The sequence below is a fragment of the Pelodiscus sinensis genome, chromosome 6 (assembly GCF_049634645.1).
Source record: "Pelodiscus sinensis isolate JC-2024 chromosome 6, ASM4963464v1, whole genome shotgun sequence".
Classification (NCBI taxonomy): domain Eukaryota; kingdom Metazoa; phylum Chordata; order Testudines; family Trionychidae; genus Pelodiscus; species Pelodiscus sinensis.
Genome location: NC_134716.1, coordinates 43,447,854 through 43,466,882, shown reverse-complemented (window position 1 = coordinate 43,466,882; position 19,029 = coordinate 43,447,854). Strand labels below are relative to the sequence as shown.

Sequence of the window (19,029 nt, the reverse complement as noted above, 5' to 3'; positions counted from 1 at the left end):
AGATCTTCCATTTTTGTGTTGAGAACATAAAAGTCAGTTGCTTCTGTTCCAGAGGTGATATTTTACTTAGACGTCTTTCTGTTTGCAAAAAGGAGGTAAAATGTCTTTGTGTTTGATTTGCAGGCTGAGAGTTTTGGGACATCAATTAAGTTTAAGCCTTTTCAAAGCTGTTCTGTAAACCTTCATGTTTTAATGATAGACTGAATAGTCCTTAGTGAAAATACAATTTAGATGAGAGACTGAGGGAACAAAGCAAACAGAGGGTGTGGGTTATCATGAGAATAAATTATACTCCATCCCTGGAGCATTGTGCTGCTTGTCATTAATTTTCCTAGACTGTGGTTTTATTATGATTACTTTGCCATGGGGAATTATATCATGCTATTATAAAGTCTTAATCATAGAAGAATGTAATTTTTGTGTATATTTATTGGAAGAAAGATTATAAATCTCGCTGTTTAGAATGGCCAAAGGTGACAGGATTATAAAGACATTAAATCAAGGCCTTTTACATTCATTATCTATCTACATCTTCAGGCCAGGGTTCTTACTCTTTGCAGTAACCCTTGGCTATACAAAAGCAAGGACTAGGATGATTATTAGGATTTTTATTTTATGTTAATATAGCTTTGAGAATTAAAAGAAACTACACTGCATTTATCATTTATCCCACGCGATTGTTGCCCAACTAGTTTATAGTAAAAAAAAATATTTCGGTAGTATTTATTGTAATCTCTGAACTCATGCTTAATTGCTTAAATATTGTTTGATTTATAAGGAATAGATAGTGCTGGATTGTTTTTATCTGAGTGTACACTGTTCAGCAAAGGCCAGCAGTGACCAGTCTCCCAAGATACAGAAGAAGTAGTTATTAAAAATACTTGGCGTTCAAACCCCAATCATACTGGACATTACAAGAAATGTATCACTACTGAAGCTTCTTTTCCTTTTGCTATCAGAATATTCTTCATGAGTCCTATCTAACTCTAACTGCAGACTGTGGAAAGACTACCATTGACTTTAATAGGAGCTGGTTCATCAAGACTTGTTGTCTAAGCCCACATAATGAAATTCAGAGTTAAGTCTCAGTTGGACTTCACTTTCTACTGCCTTTCATCTTGTGCGGTCTCTTAAACTTAGTAAAAGATTGCCAAATTTTTCTGTTCACATTGCACTGTAAATGCATAAGTGACAAAATGCAAGGTAGTGGCAAATCGGGGCTCTTGTGTACATGTAGATCATCTTCATGTGATCACGATAATGAACAACCTATCATGTTGTCCAAGACCCCATGGAGGAAGGTTTTAGTTCGAATGCCAAGTGGATCTGACATTAGACTTGCTGGGGCTCAGAGTAGAAAGCCAAAGCCCCATATCATGAAGCTAAAGCAAAGAGCCCAATGTTCTGCTATCCGTTGCTGAAGCCTGAGCAACTTAGTCTGGTGGGGCCCCTTTTGGCATGGAGAGCAGGCAATTGGTATCCTCTAATGACAGACCTGACTTTTATATGCAGAAAAATTCTAGTTATAGTACAGATGAACCATAGATTTTTATAGCTTGCTAGGGAAGAGGGCAGCGCAGAAAGAAAAAGGTTGAGTATCCCTGCTGTACATCATGTTTGCAGATGACCCTATTTGAAAGTTACATACTAATTACCCAGGTATGCTATCCAGTCCACATTGCCTTATGTCAACATTCAACATCAGAAGGGCAACATGAAATAGAGAGACCACCCGCTGAAACCTATAAACTGCCAATGGAATAAAAATGTGGGTGGCATTAAAGTAATAGAAATTCCAACTCTGAATTGTGATTTTCAATCTCTTACTGATAATTTGGTATGTCTGAACATATGACGTTGGCCACTAAATGTTTTTGATGAAGTTAAATAGAAAGCTGCTATTTGTATGTATTTCTGTGATAAATCCCTTGTGTATATTACCAATGAGCCCAAAAAAGGGCCTTACTACAACATTCTCTGCCTAAACAAAGGCAAGCCACACAAATTGTTGGTTTGCTGTAGGGAACTTGCCACCATGTGTTTAAAAAGAATGGCTCTTGTTTGACAGATTTAAAAGAGATGAATTAGACTTAACAAAAACAAAAAAGAAACCCAGTATTTCATAATGGATAAACCCTAAAGAAAACACTTCTTTCAATCTTCCTATGGAGTTTTTTAAGAAAATGAGCTTCAATGATAGACATCAGCAAGGAGAAAATTTAATTTTCTTCCTTTCAGGGGAAATACTTGGGCTAGATTGTAGCAATTCTAACTGTATACACATCAATTTAGAAAGGCCTTTACTAAGAACCAGGTTCTACCTCCAGTTACAAGTTACATTGATATACAACTTACAATTTGTGAAAGACTTTATCCCCCACCTCTTCATGATGTGCACTTTCTTTAATTGACCATTCTAAAAGTAAACAAGGCAGGCTGCTTGTAATAGGAAGTCTCACTTAGTTCTAACACTTTGGACAAATTCTAAATGTTTTACAATAATGGGGTTTACTATGACTAGGGTGACCAGATAGCAAATATGACAGGACAGGGGGTGGCATAAGACAATGTCCCAAATATCAAGATTATCCCTATAAAACTGGTACATCTGGTCACCCTAACTATAACTGAAGTTGTTATAAATACTTATAAATGACACCAACTAATACAAAACTAATACCTTTGACTTTTCATTTTATCATTTCTCAAGAGCTTGAGAATCTTTACTTACAGTGAACATTGTTGTTCATGGAGATACATAACTACTATGCGAGGACATGATGACAATTTTATGACAAATTTCCACACAGGGAAATGTAAAAAGATTTGACTTGGATATATGATTCCTAGACATGAGAAATGAGAAGTAAACACAGAAGAACCTTAATTTAAATGTATTCAATTAAAGTCCACAAGGGTTCTTCCACAGATAACACCTGTATTAGCTCTGCAGAGTTAACTAGACAGCTGCTACCATCTGCCACATGCATCAACAATAAAATGGTCAATTAAATTCTGACTGCCCATTCCTGTATTGATGGTGATGATGCAAGTGGCAGAATATTCTGTTAAATTGTTTCCAAGTTAAAATGCTTGTTTTGTCAACATTGCAAATTGAACAAATTTAGTATGGCTGTCACTAAAAGAATTAACATGAAATTCTGTAATGTATCAATCTTTGAAAGTTTCACTTCAATTTACTGAAGTCAATGGAGCTGCGTCTGTCTAACCTAAGTTTGAATTTGGCCTTTGAACATCAACTACTTTCATGTTAAGTCTTATCACTATTAGCTACTGCCAGCTCCAGTGGCTGGTTTTGTAAAACATTATCAGCTGACTTTTGGTTTTGCCACACCAATCTGTGTTTGATAAGGACCTTAGTAATAACAACTCTCTAGATCAGGAGGAGTAGAGAGAGTATCCTGTTTTGAAACTCTCTCTAATTACTGAATAGTCTCTCTCTCTCTCTCTCTCTCTCTCTTTCTCTCTCTCTCTCACACACACACACACACACACACACAAAGTTTCACCTGTGAAAAATTGCTTCTTCACTTCAAAAGAGCCATTGACAATTTCAGTGCAAATCCATACTCCATTTTTAGTTTTGGTATAACAATGACAATTAGGTTTACCTTAAATTTTGTCTAAGGTGAGAAATGTTTTCAAACGCCTCTACCTAATGTGATTTTTATGTACTTAAACTCTTCTCATTCTGTTTACCCACACATAATGGTTACATCTAGACTGGCATGATTTTCCGGAATGCTTTTAACGGAAAAGTTTTCCGTTAAAAGCATTTTCGGAAAAGCACGTCTAGATTGGCAGGATGCTTTTCTGCAAAAGCACTTTTGCGGAAACGCGTCCGTGGCCAATCTAGACGCGCTTTTCCGCAAAAAAGCCCCGATTGCCTTTTTCGCGATTGGGGCTTTTTTGCAGAAAACAGTACTATGCTGTCTACACTGGCTCTTTTTCACAAAAGTCTTTCGGAAAAAGACTTTTGCCCAAACGGGAGCAGCATAGTTTTTCCGGAAAAGCACTGATGATTTTACATGAGATCGTCAGTGCTTTTCCGGAAATTCAAGCGGCCAGTGGCAAGTTTTTCCACAAAAGCAGATGATTTTGTGGAAAAACTTGCCAGTCTAGACACAGCCAACATGTATCCAGCCTGAATTCAGTGTGATAGGTAAAACTCTAATGAACATTGATGGCATGTGTTATTAACAAAGCAAGTACTGATGGTGCTTCAGTCTCCCTCTTTCCGAATTGATTTTTCCATATGTCAAACAGATAACAATCATCATATAATTCTCTACATACTAAAGTGACAGTGTTGTAGAAAATGTATCCATCAAGGGTGTGGGTATTCTGATGAATATTTCTAAGCAAATAATTTAAAAGTAGAAACATGGAGTTAAAATTAACTTTTGTTTATAGAGGAAAAATATTGTATATTATATCCCATCAAAATTAGTTATAAAAAAATATTACCCGCTCCTTAAACAGGAGTAGTCCTGTGGCACTATAGGGTATGTCTACACTGCCACACTAATTTGAACTAGGGTGGCTAGTGTAGGCATTCGAACTTGCAAACGAAGCCTGGGATTTAAATATCCCGGGCTTCATTTGCATGTTCCCAGGCGCTGCCATTTTTAAATGCCCCGTAGTTCGAACTACCTGCCCGCAGCTACATGCGGCACAGACTAGGTAGTTCGAATTAAAGCTCCTAATTTGAACTACCGTTATTCCTCCTGCAAAATATATAGACTCGTGAGCGTTTGTGGATAAAACCCACTTCAATTACTGGTTTTTAAAATTACAGACTAACACGGCTACCCTCTGAGACTTTTTACCTGCTCCTTCACCAGTTACTCTGATTTCAGCATTCCTCACCCTTCCATATAGGGAAATTTGGTTTCAGCCTGATGAGACACAATGTCTGGGAAGAGTTCACCACCAAGTGCTCCTATCTCCCCACTAAAGGAAAAATATGCCCTTGAAATCTTCATGAGGAAGAAAGGGAAATAAATAACTTGAAAGTTGCTGTTCCTTTCAAATTTGCTATAATCTGACATGTTAATATCTCTCAAAGTTATTTCCATGGTACCTATCATCTTTGTAGCTAGATGCCATATAGAATTAAGTATCAGAGTTCAAATAAAGACTGTACTATTTCTCTCCATTCACCTGGGAGTATCATACAATCTTAGAATCATAGAATACTAGGACTGGAAGGAACCTCGAGAGGACATCAAGTCCAGTCTCCTGCCCCCATGGCAGGACCAAATGCTGTCTAGACCATCCCTGATAGACATTTATCTAACCTACTCTTAAATATCTCCACAGATGGAGATTCCACAACCTCCCTGGGCAATTTATTCCAGTGTTTAACTACTCTGACAGTTAGGAATTTTTTCCCAATGTCCAACCTAAACCTCCCTTGCTGCAGTTTAAGCCCATTGCTTCTTGTTCTATCCTCAGAGGACAAGATGAACAAGTTTTCTCCCTCCTCCTTATGACACCCTTTTAGATACCTGAAAACTGCTATCATGTCCCCCCTCAATCATCTCTTTTCTAAACTAAACAAACCCAGTTCTTTCAGCCTTCCTTCACAGGTCATGTTCTCTAGACCTTTAATCATTCTTGTTGCTCTTCTCTGGACCCTCTCCAATTTCTCCACATCTTTCTTGAAATGCGGTGCCCAGAACTGGACACAATACTCCAACTGAGGCCTAACCAGCGCAGAGTAGAGCGGAACAATGACTTCTCGTGTCTTGCTCACAACACACCTATTAATGGGGGAGGGGGGGGCCGGTTATGTGTGCATATTTGCCAGGGGAGGGGGTGTTGGTGTTATTTCCTTACGAAGAGTTTTGAAAAGGTCAAGCTTTGGTTCAATCTGACCCCTTCCCGCAACATGACCTATAGTTGGACCCTTGCCACTGAGAACGTTACCTGGGAAAGAAGGGATGCACAGCAAGGTGACATTAGCCTAATGGTGGCACCAGAGCCTATGATGTCTGACAATCTCCTGATGTACATACTAAAGGAGACTGGTAAACCTTGTGAGACTCCACAAAATAGAGGTTTCAGTAATAAACAGCAATTGACCCACTCTTTCCGTCTAATATCAGTCTGGCATGAATGAATGAAGGTAGCAGATGGCGGTCCCATTCACTACCCTAATACTGTTTATGGATACCATCAACACGATTTAACCAATAGCGTCAGAGGCCAAGTGGAAATCTCAGCACGCAGGTTTTGTCCAGCCCATGGCCAAAAGAAGGTTGTGCATCTCCAGAAAAGCTGCATCTGTGCCATGTCTTGCTACCAAGCCAGAAGACCTACTATGTGGTCAAATATCACAGAAATTTTGTCATGAAACCAAAGAGAAAGGATTCCTTCTAAAAAAATGGATATACCTATTAAAAAGATCTATTTCAATACAAGTTTTGGGTTAGAAGTGGGAGTTGGCGCAAGTTTATGCCAGCCTGGTCTTATTTAACTACTAGGCTCATACCTTCAGCTAGCTGAGCTGATTGGTTTGTTCTGAAGCTTTTGAACAGTACTATTTATAATACCCATTTATAGAAGTCAATACAGCTGATATGCAGGGCTAATAGTTTTCACATTCATTTTTAAAAATTATTTTAAATGCATGAGTATCATGCTCTGAGGGCCACTGAAGTAAATGGAAAGATTCCCACTGACTTCAGTGAGCCATGGTTTCCTCCTTACATCAATGGTTTCTGTCTGTTACAAAGAAAATACAGCAAGATGCTCATAGTCATGAGGGTACATCAGCATCGTGCCTGAAATTCAATGGAGCTGTAATCAGGGCTGAATAACATCAACTTGAGTTTAAGCTATTTTTATTATGAATATTCATAGAAACAAATATCAGCCTGGATAGCGCAGACAATGTGGGTGTCTGGGACATCAAAAATAAATACCTTTATTTTAGAGGCAAGACCGTGTTTAGCTACAAATATTGGAGCAAACAAAAGTATGTAAAAATTCAGAGGAATGTGTTTCCTGCACACCCTTAAGCTCCATGCAGTATATAATTCAAAAGCATATGATGTATTTGTGCCTACTTGTCTGACCCTCTACTATATAAGTGAGATGATTCAGAGATAATTGCAATTATCCGGTCTCTTTTTCTGCCCACAAATCTGACATCACCCACAAACATAGATCAGTGTATTCCTCTCCACTCCCCACCCCCACCTCCGGTCGATGCTCCTCCCCCACATTTTATGCTCTGGCTCCTGACAGAGACTTCCTTAATAAAAGGAAAATTTTCCTTTCTGTGTCAACTCCACACAATGTCTACTGACATGGTCTGAACTTCTCAAGACTGCTGTTCCATCAATAAACAAGAATGGTAACTAAAACCACCCAAAAGCCAAGCAGAGAACTGTATGGGAGAGTAATACAGATTGAAACTCTTTCAGGGTATGGCTACACTAGCCACCCTAGTTCGAACTAAGGTGGCTAATGTAGTCATTCAAACTTGCAAATGAAGCCCGGGATTTAAATATCATTGCAGGAGGAGTAACAGTAGTTCGAATTAAGAGTGTTAATTCGAACTACCTAGCCAGTGCCACATGTAGCCACGGGCAGATAGTTCGAGTTATTGGGCATTTAAAAATGGCGGTGCCTGGGAACATGCAAGTGAAGCCCGGGATATTTAAATCCCAGGCTTCATTTGCAAGTTCGAATGACTACATTTGCCACCCTAGTTCGAACTAGAGAGCTAGGGATGTTTCTAGACCCTTAACCACAATTCTCTAGTCTAGAAACATCCATCGTCCAGTACAGATGTTGCAGGACTAGCGAATCCCACTGGAGGGCCAGTGGCAAGGATCTCTGTGGGACCAGCAGAGCAGTGGGCTGCCCTCAGTAAGCTGACGGCAGGCCTGCCCAGTGCGTGGCAGCAGGGCTGCCCAGAGGGTCCCAAAGCCATGGCAACGATGGTTACCCAGAGGGACTGGCAGGGCAGCGGGGTCAGCAAGAGGTGGGGAGCCAGCTGGAAGGCCACCAGCCAGGCCAAAGGGAGGGGTCCAGAAATGACCTCCCTTGGTCCAGCAAAATGCCTCATCTGAGACTGGTGAGGTTGAGTGCGTGCTGGACCAGCGAGGTCCAACCTGTATTTACTGTGAGTGAAAGCCCATAATAGATATTGGCCCATGAGACTGGCAGAAAGCCACCGTAAGCAGAAGATTATGTTTAAGGGTCACAGTCTTCTTTCCAAAGACACAGAGGAAAATTTCCCAACGTTTTCTTTTAAGTTATTTTTTTATAAATATCTTTGGCTTCTTCCTGGATCTGGTTAGGCATTGAGCTTTTTTTTTTTAACCTTGCTTTCATTGGATTTTATAAGACTGTGCAAAATATTACTCATGCATATCCAAACCCTCAAAAAAGAAAATGTCTTGTAATAATATTCTCAGGCAGAAACTTCAACAGCACACCAAAAACAGATTCCCCCCCCCCTTATTATGTACACATAAGGAACATAATGGTAACCACAAATGGACACTATTTAGCACTCCTAGCAAATGCCTGAGTCAGGCAATTCTCCCACCAAAGTCACAGAGATGCTACTATGAGGTTTGCTTTGGGCTAAACTGATTGATAATCACAAAGTTTAAAGCATAAGGGACCACTAGAGCATCTAGGATGACCTCGTCTACATCAGAAGCCGCCAATACCACCCAGAACCCACACACTAAACCAACAACTGAAATGAGACTTAAGTAAATCAGACTCACAGAAGACTATTGTATTATGTGCCATGGGGAAAGACTAAGAGAAACTGAGGTACACCAGTGCTCAATGTTAGGGAAATTATTAAGTGAGATATGTCCAGATAATCTTGGCAAGAGACCTGTATTCACATGCTACAGAGGAAGGCAGAAAAAAAAACAATCACTGCCAATAAGACTTGGGAGAAAACTTCTTCCCAACCCCACATATGGCAATCAGTTACACCCTGAGCACAGGAGCAAGAGCCTTCTAACCAAACATCTGGCCAAAAAAAAAAAAAAAAGTTTGGAACCACCTCAGAGCACTTGCCCAATGCCCCTCCTACAGCTGTAACCATCTCTGATGCTTCAGCGGAAGGAGATAATAAACTCTGACAATACGGGGGGGGGGGGGGCGGCAGAAATCCCTTCCTGGCCCCTGCTGATGGTCAGAACTATTCTGTCCATAGGACAATTTGGACTCTGAAAGGTTAGTCTATGGGGTTTACAGTACTGTTATCCTTACTTCTGTACAGCTGGGGTGTGTCTAAACTACATGGCTCCATCAGTGGAGCCATGTAGATTAGGCTGATCGGCAGAGGAAAATGAAGCCACAATTTAAATAATCGTGGCTTCATTTAAATTTGAATGGCTGCCGCGCTCTGCCGACCAGCTGTTTGTTAGCAGATCGGGGCAGTCTGGACGCGCCGCTGTCGACAAGGAATCCTTTGTCGACAGGCGCAGGTAAACCTGGTCAGCAGAGCGCGGCAGCCATTTAAATTTAAATCACGGCTTCATTTCCCTCTGCTGATCAGCCTAATCTACATGACTCCATCGACGGAGCCATGTAGTTAGACACACCCTGCTGGCATCAGTATTGTCTTCAAAGCTGGAGAACGGCAGCTGCTGGCAGGAATCAAGGTCTGAAGACAGCACCCCCACCTCTAAAGCTCTCAACGGCTGTTTATCTTGGCGTCCTAGGCAACTGCCTAGGTCATCTGTATTGATGGGTCGCTACTGGTGACATGGGTATGGTATTACCACCCTTCTGCACGCTGCTAGTGGGGTGATGCCTTGAGAGCTGGGCATCTGGCCAACATTACAACCACCACTCTCCAATACGGGGGGGGGGGGGAGCAGAGAAGTAAGCAGAGAAGGCAGCAGAGAAGTAAGAGTGGTAATACCACGACCCTCCTAAAATAACCTTATGACACACACATACACTGCAATTCCCTTTTGGAGCAGGACTCCAAATTTGAGAAATGCTGTATATAAGATAGGTAAAAGCACACAAAAGGCCAAATTTCATGGGAGGATACAAGGACACATTTTTCATGGCTGTGAATTTAGTAGGGCCCTAGCTATGAATTTGGATGCAAGTGTTTTAAGACCTGCCAACACTATGGTCTACAGGGTCTATTCCTCCATGGGTTCCCATGAAACATCACCTTTTTGTGACAGGAGATTGCATTCTTAGGGCTGTCAAAAGTAAAAAGTTTCTAGATTCATATTATTGTTAATTATCTGTATTCTGGTAGCACCTATCAGTACTGGCAACAGGCCCATCATTGTTTTGATAGAGCCCAGGGTTATGGGCCTTCAGGGAATGCAATAGAACTTACCTATTTCTCCAAGTTTGTCATGAAGGGATAGGTGGAGAATGAGGGCTATAGAAAGAACTGATTGAGGTTGACTATTAAGTTGAACTGAAAAAATGACTCACGATTGTCCAGAATGACTTGTCTACACTGAATGGAAGATCACCGCTGCCGCGACCGATTTTCCAGGGTTTGATTTAGCAAGTCTAATTAAGACTCACTAAATCCAACTCAGAGGGCACCCCCACTGGTGTCCTGTGCTGCTGCTTTAATGAGGAGTAAGGGAAGCCACCAGGACCATTTTCTTCCATCAGCCTTCCACTGTGGGGACACAGCCAAGCTTGGCTTAGGATAAACCAAGTCCAGTGTAGACCTGGTCTAAGGGTATGTCTACACTACCCTCCTAATTCGAAATAGGAGGGTAATGTAGTCATACCGCAATTGCAAATGAAGCCCGGGATTTGAATTTCCCGGGCTTCATTTGCATAAAGCCGGCCGGCGCCATTTTTAAATGCCGGCAGTTCGAACCCCGTGCCGCGCGACTACACGCGACACGGAGTAGCTAGTTCGGATTAGGCTTCCTAATCCGAACTAGCTGTACTCCTCATTCCACGAGGAGTACAGCTAGTTCGGATTAGGAAGCCTAATCCGAACTAGCTACTCCGTGCCGCGTGTAGCCGCGCGGCACGGGGTTCGAACTGCCGGCATTTAAAAATGGCGCCGGCCGGCTTTATGCAAATGAAGCCCGGGAAATTCAAATCCCGGGCTTCATTTGCAATTGCGGTCTGACTACATTACCCTCCTATTTCGAATTAGGAGGGTAGTGTAGACATACCCTAAGATGGATAAGTTGGAGGACAGAGAGATTAGTGCTGTTGTAGATATTGATACTTAGTACACTTGCAGTGTAAATAATAAAGTCTGTAAATAAAAATCACTGTGCAAGCCCTTGCTGTTACATACATTTATGCACGAGTTCACACATATGCAGGCCAATCATTTTGGGAGGGGAACTGTTTTGTGAATTAGAATGACTGATTATATGCTGTATGTGGGATTTAGTTCATCCATGGTCTCCTTGGCCTCTGCTGAAGGGCTGCATGATTTTTCTTCGGAGTCTAATAAGTGTTGTAACTAGGAGATATGGTTGTAGGCTCATATAATGCATGCAATCAGAGAAGACAGTTCCCCTCATGCCTCATTCTTGCCATAAATTTTAATGGGTTTATTTGCAACAAATTGGCACAGTCCTACAGCATTGTCACATATTGCTGGGAAAGCTGAAAGAATAGTTGCAGGAACTAGTGACTTGAAGTCTGGAAGACATCCCTTGAAGAACATGCATTTTAACTGGCAGAAAATAAAATGTTGTATTCCAGGCATAAGTACAGGCAGTCCCCGGGTTACATGGATCCGACTTACATCGGATCCCTACTTACAAACGGGGTGAGGCAACCCCTCACTAGCTGCTTCCCCCCAGCAGACCAGGGAAACGCGAAGCTAGTGCCTCCCCTCCCCCTAGCTGACCAGTGAGACGTGGAGCGGCTTTTCTCAGCAGACACCTCAGCTTGAGAATAAAGGACTGAGGGAAGTGAGGTGTGGGAGAATAAAACTGAGCTCTGGAGAAATGTTTGGCTAGAGTTTCCCCTACAATAAGTTCCGACTTACATACAAATTCAACTTAAGAACAAACCTACAGTCCCTATCTTGTACGTATCCCGGGGACTGGCTGTACTTATTGTCTCAAGACTCATCAATTGAATGCATGTACAGTACATGGGCTCTCTTGTCATTCTATGCATTTATAAGGGATGTCATTTTTTCTCCCCACCATTTCTGGTTTCCCAGTGCCCGATGTTGACCAATAAAAATATTTGTCTTAGGGTACGTCTAGACTACATGGCTCCGTCGACAGAGCCATGTAGATTTGTTGTTTTGGAAAAGGGAAATGAAGCCGCGATTTAAATGATCCTGGCTTCATTTACATTTACATGGCTGCCGCAATGAGCCGACAAACAGCTGATCAGCTGTTTGTCGGCTCGTGCGCTAGTCTGGACGTTCCCCCTGTCGACATCAAAGCCCTTTGTCGGCAGCCCCGGTAAACCTCATCCCACGAGGAATAACGGGGCTGCCGACAAAGGGCTTTGATGTCAACAGGGGGAACGTCCAGACTAGCGCGCAAGCCGACAAACAGCTGATCAGCTGTTTGTCGGCTCAGCGCGGCAGCCATGTAAATGTAAATGAAGTCGCGATCATTTAAATCGCGGCTTCATTTCCCTTTGCCTACAACCCTAATCTACATGCCTCTGCCGACAGAGGCATGTAGTCTACACACAGCCTTAATGTCCCTTGGAGTCTCTGTATATAGTGTCTGTACTGGGGAAAAGAAAATGCCTTTGTCTATACAAACGCTCCAAGAATTGGGACATGCCCACTCACACTGGAGTTTTTCAATAAAGGTTGAATATGTTAATATACTCTATTTGTATAGACATTTAATGACTATTGGATTTTTTTCCTGAAGTAACTACACGAAAAGCACTGTTGCTGTGTTCATAAACTTAAAAAGAGTGAGAACAGTGGTTTACTGTTACTTAATTTACTTCTTTCAGCCTTCCTTTCTTAGCCTGTAATGTCCAGCTTCTGCTCCTAAATTCATATTGTCAGTTATATATCTTTCCCACACTGTTGAACCAGTTTTTAACAAGGGCATGGCAAAAAGCATAAAATGGCATTTTTACCGTATAAAAGAAAACCCAACTGCTTTTGAGTCTGCTGTTTGTTCTCTATTCCTCTTTTCTTGTTCTTATCCAGGTCTTCTAGTCTTTCATTATATATAGTATATTGTACTACAAAACCTCCCGATATTGAGAATATACCACATCCTCGATCAATTCCAATAGACAGTGTAGTGTCCATTTCATGGCAATAGTTAACAGGGAGCCAATGTCGCACTGATCTTTTATAGTCCTGCAGTTATAGAGTACAAAATATCTTCATGACTCCCTCATGTGCCAAACATGAAATAGCAATAAGACTCACTACTGAAAGCAGTGCTTAGTTACATCAGCATTTTCACCATTATTCCATTTAAGACTTTAAGTATGGTGAACTTTTAGACCATTGGAAACAGCTTTTTATACAAATAAATTCTCAGAGACTATGCCTAGCCCTCTGCACTGAACAACAGAGGGAAGAAATCAATATTTAAACTAGAAGGGTTTGACAGACATTTTTTTCCAAAAATTTTAAACAAAAGGGGATCACATTCACACTAAGAAAATTCAAGCCAAAACAAGTATTTCTCCAAGAAAGAAAGGGGTCAAAATAAGTCTTTAGAATGGGAATGTTCTTGAAACATTAACTATAGATGTTTTTGCTATCAATATTACAAATATGTCACCATGGAGGCTTTTTATACTGTGTTTTTCCTGGGAATTAAGTCTAGCAAGCTTTCTTCAGAGAAAACTTGTAGAACAGTCAACAGAAATGCAGGAGGTAACTCTCCTCTAGTGCTGAATACAGAATACTGAGAGTGAGAGTAAGAAACAAATAGAGAAATGGCCAAATGAGAGCCAGGATGTTTATGTATACAGATTTCTCTCAAGACTAATTGGATTTTCATGACTTTAGTTCAATTTCTGGAGAGAAGAAGACATGTAGCTGATACAAAAGTTGTCATTATCGTATTTAGCATTAGCAGACATACTATCTCAACATAGACAAACAATTCTGCTTATACTTTTGGCATAATTTTTTATTTACCTTATACAATCATATAATCTTCTTTCCATTTTTCTTTTAAAAGAGACCAGCCAACCACTGAAGAGCCATAAATGCACATAAACATAGCCACTAAATGGAAAATTCCATGCTTTGATCAATATTTAACTTTTTCTGCTGGATATGTTTTTCTTTCATTATGGAAGCTACACACTTGGTTTATGTATCCATCTCAATATCTTGTGGACTTCTTATTTTCAGCTATCATATCCACCTGAATGTCATGTGTTGTAACCACATCTCAGGCCAGTTCTACACAATGGAGTAAAGTCAACCTACTTTACACAACTCCAGCTACATGAATAATGTGGCTGGAGCCTATATACCTTATGTCAACTTATAGAGTTGTCTATACTGCACTGGGTCAATGGGAGAAACTCTCCCTTCGACTTATCTTAAGCTTCTTTTTCCAGTGGAGTACCAGAGCCGACAGGAGTGTATCCAACAGTCGATTTATCAGGGCTAGTGATCGATTGCCACACCATCAATCCATTGGTAGTGTAGGTGTACCCAGAAGGTGAGTCCTGTAGGAGAAAGAAGGCATCTAAAAAAATCTAAGGAAGGCTTATTGGCTAATTGTTTGTGAGCATCCAGAGCACTACTAACAGTGCATGAAAAACAGAAAGAACAGTGAACCCATGCTCTGGGGAGAATACCGAATACAACAGCTCAACGGGCCATAGCACAAGAAGTGTATCGAGATCAAGAAATGACCACATGATCAGAAAACAACCCAATTCAAATAGGTTTTGATGGCTTAATTGATATTCATTATTTTGATTTATATTTAAGCATGGAAGGGCTAGAATTGTAATCAAGAAATGTCAGTAAACATCAATTTCACAATTGAAACACAAAACAAAACAAAAATGTTTCTATCTGTAATAATCCAAATTTACAGATAAGAAAAGAATTCTTAGGAACATAATTTGATTTAAGAATTTTTCTTTCCATATTTTGATATGCAATGTTCTTAATGTTTTTATAGCTTTAGCTTTTACAATTTAAATGTGCCCAAGCCACAGCACTGCTTCTCCCCGGCCATGTGCTGGAGCTGGAGCCAGAGTGGGCTTGATGGCAGCCTGGCTGCTCCTGCCCTGGAAACAGCTCCAATCCTGGGGAAGCTGATGGTGGTTTCCCAGCTGCTCCTGAGGCAGGCTGCATGGTGGGAGCTGGGACTGGAGCTGCAGTGCAGCTGCTCCCATGGCAACCTAGCTAACAAGGCTCCAATCAGGCAGCATCTTGTCCCTGGCCCTGATCCTGAGGAAGGCCCTGCAGTCCAACTCCCATCTGGCCACAGAAAGGGCTGGTGGCACCTCCCATCTCCTGCTGCAGCCTGGGTAGGAGGGGAGACCAAGATCTGGAAGTGGCAATCCTAGTCCAGGCCCTCATCTAGCCACTGCTGCCAAGGTGCAGCAATCCAGCCTAGGTCAGGCAAGGTAATCTGGCCCTAGGGTCCTCCCCCCACATACTCTACTTCCCACCCTCAGTGCACTGCCCCCTGCACCTGAGCCCCTCAAACAACTTAATCCAGACTCCTGCACCCCCACATCCCCAACCCCCTGCCGTAAGATTGACAGAGGACAGCCTGAATGTGTGCATGAAGCTGGATTTGACATGTGTAAGAAGATACAACAGCAGAAGACCCATTAAATAAAGTCTGTGAGTACAAAGTTCATTTATGCTATTAATCATCATGTCAATTATCAATAACATTAAGTTGTATATTTTCAGTCATGCAAATGGGCATTCCTATAGGGCTCTTTGTTGACCACTTTTTCTGAATTTTACAATTTTGGTTTGCAAAAGTTGCCGACCCCGATATAATGGAAAATAATGGGATTAAATATGGGCAACATTTCAAAATTCTCTCCTATTCAAACTCATTTAAATTTGTTTCTTGAATTGTGTTACTGCTTTATTGTTTTAACTAAGGAAGCAAATACATTAGTGTATCATTAATGTGTTTTCCCCCTTCTCCCAAGCTACCTGAAAAAATGAATAGGAAGAGCTACCAAAGGGTGCAGAAGGAGTGATTAGATATGAAGACAGTTACAGCAGAACCTCAGAGTTATGAACACTAGATTTATGAACAGATTATTCAACCACACACACCTCATTTGGAGCCAAAAGTACACAATGAGTCAGCAGCAGAGACAAAAAAAAAGGGGAGGGGGACAAATATAAGATAGTGCTGTGTTAAATACAGCTTACTAACTTTATATATTTGACAAGACAAGGAAACTATTTTCATTTAAATCAAGATGGTTAAAAGCAGTATTTTTCTTCTGCATAGTAAAACTCTAAAACTGTATTAAGTCTGTGTTCAGCTGTAAATTTCTGAAAGAAGTTTTGTTTTTTTCCCCAAGAGTTCTTATGAACAACCACCATTCCCAAAGTGTTCACCACTCTACTATAACAGAATGAAGACATAAAAGCCAAAGAAAGATACCAGATTAAACTATTCTGAAACATGACTACCTGCATGAATAAGGACAGCAAGATTTGGTCCAATCTCTGGAATTTGCTCATTTTGACAAATAAATGCTTCATTCTCATTGTGGTGTTCTATGCATTTCTATTACTATAATTTGAATGTGGCCCACATTTATTTAATTTTAGAAAATTCAAATGAGAGACTTTAATACTGATTTGGCTTAATTTTAATATTAAAGTTTTTGTTTCAGTTACATGAAGTCTTGGAACCTGATACTTATAGTGAAGCGATAAGAACACAGTGCCTTACCAGACTTTGTCTGTAGTATTATAAAAGAACATCTTCACCACATACACCTTACCCATAACTATTCAAACAATGGACGGCCATATCAAGCATAGACATCAGGTACCATCATGTGATGTGAATATTCCTTAAGTATGCTATGTGACTACTCCCCATCCCAACCGGAGTCAGACCTGAATGTATAAAAGAAAAAAGCCAAAGCTGAGATTATAAACTCTGCTTTTTAATTTTAGCTAATTTAATTAAATGAACTTAAAACAGACCAACAGTGTGCAGACAAATACATTCTTCTAGAAATACTTGGAGGATTTTTGGGGAGTGAAGAAAGGGATGGAGCAAGAGCATCACACTGTGAGCCATCCTGAAAGCAATTAAATACTAATACTGAATGACCTCATGCTGGATGACTTCTTCAATTAGGGAACCAAGTCATTTCTGTCTTAATTACTTCCACTTGCTAATTTGTGCTCCAGAAGTTTTAGCGGACTTAAACAACTTTCTTGCCCATGTTTTTGAAAGAATTTCAGACTGATATCTTTTTAACAGAATTCCATTGAGATGCAGTCCAATGTTAAAACAGGAATCAGCATTTTCCTATGAAAGAAGAAGACATTAATAAAAGCAAATGAAAAAAAACCTGATAAAAACTGTACCAAAGTGACTGTTTTCCTTAGCCAAGAAGGGAAACTATGGCTTCAATCTTCTTCCCAATGTTGTTAAAAGAAAGTTTGGCTGTTGATATGAATAGGGTCCTATATGAGTATATTTAAAATACTGTAAGTCATTGGTGCTTATCTTGTAGTTTATTATAAAATTCATCCTCTGCCCCCATTATATATCTACTCTTGAGCAGTGGCAGCGATACAGTCCAGGGCTCCAGGTTCCACCTCTATAGAATCACTGGACCCTGAGGCAGTTGCCCTCTTTCCCCCTCCATTAACTAACTAATCCTTCCTATATCCTTGTAAAATAAGTATTATCCCTATTTTGAAAGTGAAGCAGAGAGATTAAATAACTTGGCCTAAATCACAAGGGAAGCTCTGTCTCAGAGCTAGAATTAGAATTCATAATTTGCTGGTATCCAGTCCTATATTCAAACTACACCACTCCTTTCAACCATTCCTATAATCTTTAAAAATGATCCAGACCTTTCTGCAGTGCACAAAGTCACACATTGGGCACTTGCACATGGTCAAAAACTATTCAATAGGAAACAGAAGAGCTATTTTTAGATGGTTACAAATATACCTCCCACAGAAAGCTGTCAGTGAGGGTGCGGGTGTGGACTTGTTACATTTCATGTATTTAAAAAAAAATGTATAAAATGGCTCTTTATTTCAAACCACTCAACAACTTTATGTTGAATCAGATTTAAATTGATGTTCCAAATTCATCATGGGGAAAAAGTCTTCACATTCTTCTTCAGAATTATTTAGTGACATTTATAATTTCATTTGAAAAACAAAGAAATCTTCCAGATCATTAACACCGCCATATTGCTATGGATTCTTTTAAATTTTTGTTTCAAATCAAGAGCCCTCAAAGTTTTCTTTAATTGTGTCTTTCAAATAAAGTTTTTCATTTTAGTCTTCTGCTTCTTTTTATCATTTAAGGGCTGAATAGGAATTATATTTTGAGGTGCGAATAGTATGTGTGAAATCCTGTCCTTGGCATAAATCAATTGCAAAGTTCCCATTAACTTCAGAGAACCCTTGATTTCACCTTGTCTACAGGGCAGGCTGTACCAAGAGCTTCTTGTTATTCTATGGTATTATAAAACACCCTGACATTTCCAATTGCCCATCAGACATGTGTTTGTGGTACACTTTGCAGAAGCAACATTCAAATACACAGGCCCAAATTGTTCCCTTGTACAACTCCTTTGAAGTCAGTAGAGTTACACTGGGATTGAATTTAGCCACAGTTACTAATTCAGGATGCAACCTTACAAGACTTAAGAACATAAAGAATTTACACTTTTAATTCTTTTCCACACTTTGCCTTTTTTCCCCACAAGGATCATTATAACTGGGCCACAATTAAAATATAGAAAAGAGAATATTCTCACTCATGGCAGTGTAAAGAAACAGAGAAGAAAGTCCTACCCACAAGAGTTAATAATCTGGAGATAGCATGTAAAGTAGGAGGCTCAACAGCT

The 19,029-nt window shown here is 40.3% G+C and overlaps 1 long non-coding RNA gene across 1 annotated transcript; it reads left to right on the top strand.

Moving 5' to 3' along the window:
• The first annotated feature begins 9,806 nt into the window (after positions 1-9,806).
• Positions 9,807-16,686, top strand: LOC142830051 (uncharacterized). The gene is made up of 3 exons (XR_012905074.1): positions 9,807-9,915; positions 14,542-14,645; positions 16,498-16,686. It is a non-coding gene; the product is annotated as an uncharacterized LOC142830051 (long non-coding RNA).
• The last annotated feature ends 2,343 nt before the right edge of the window (positions 16,687-19,029 follow it).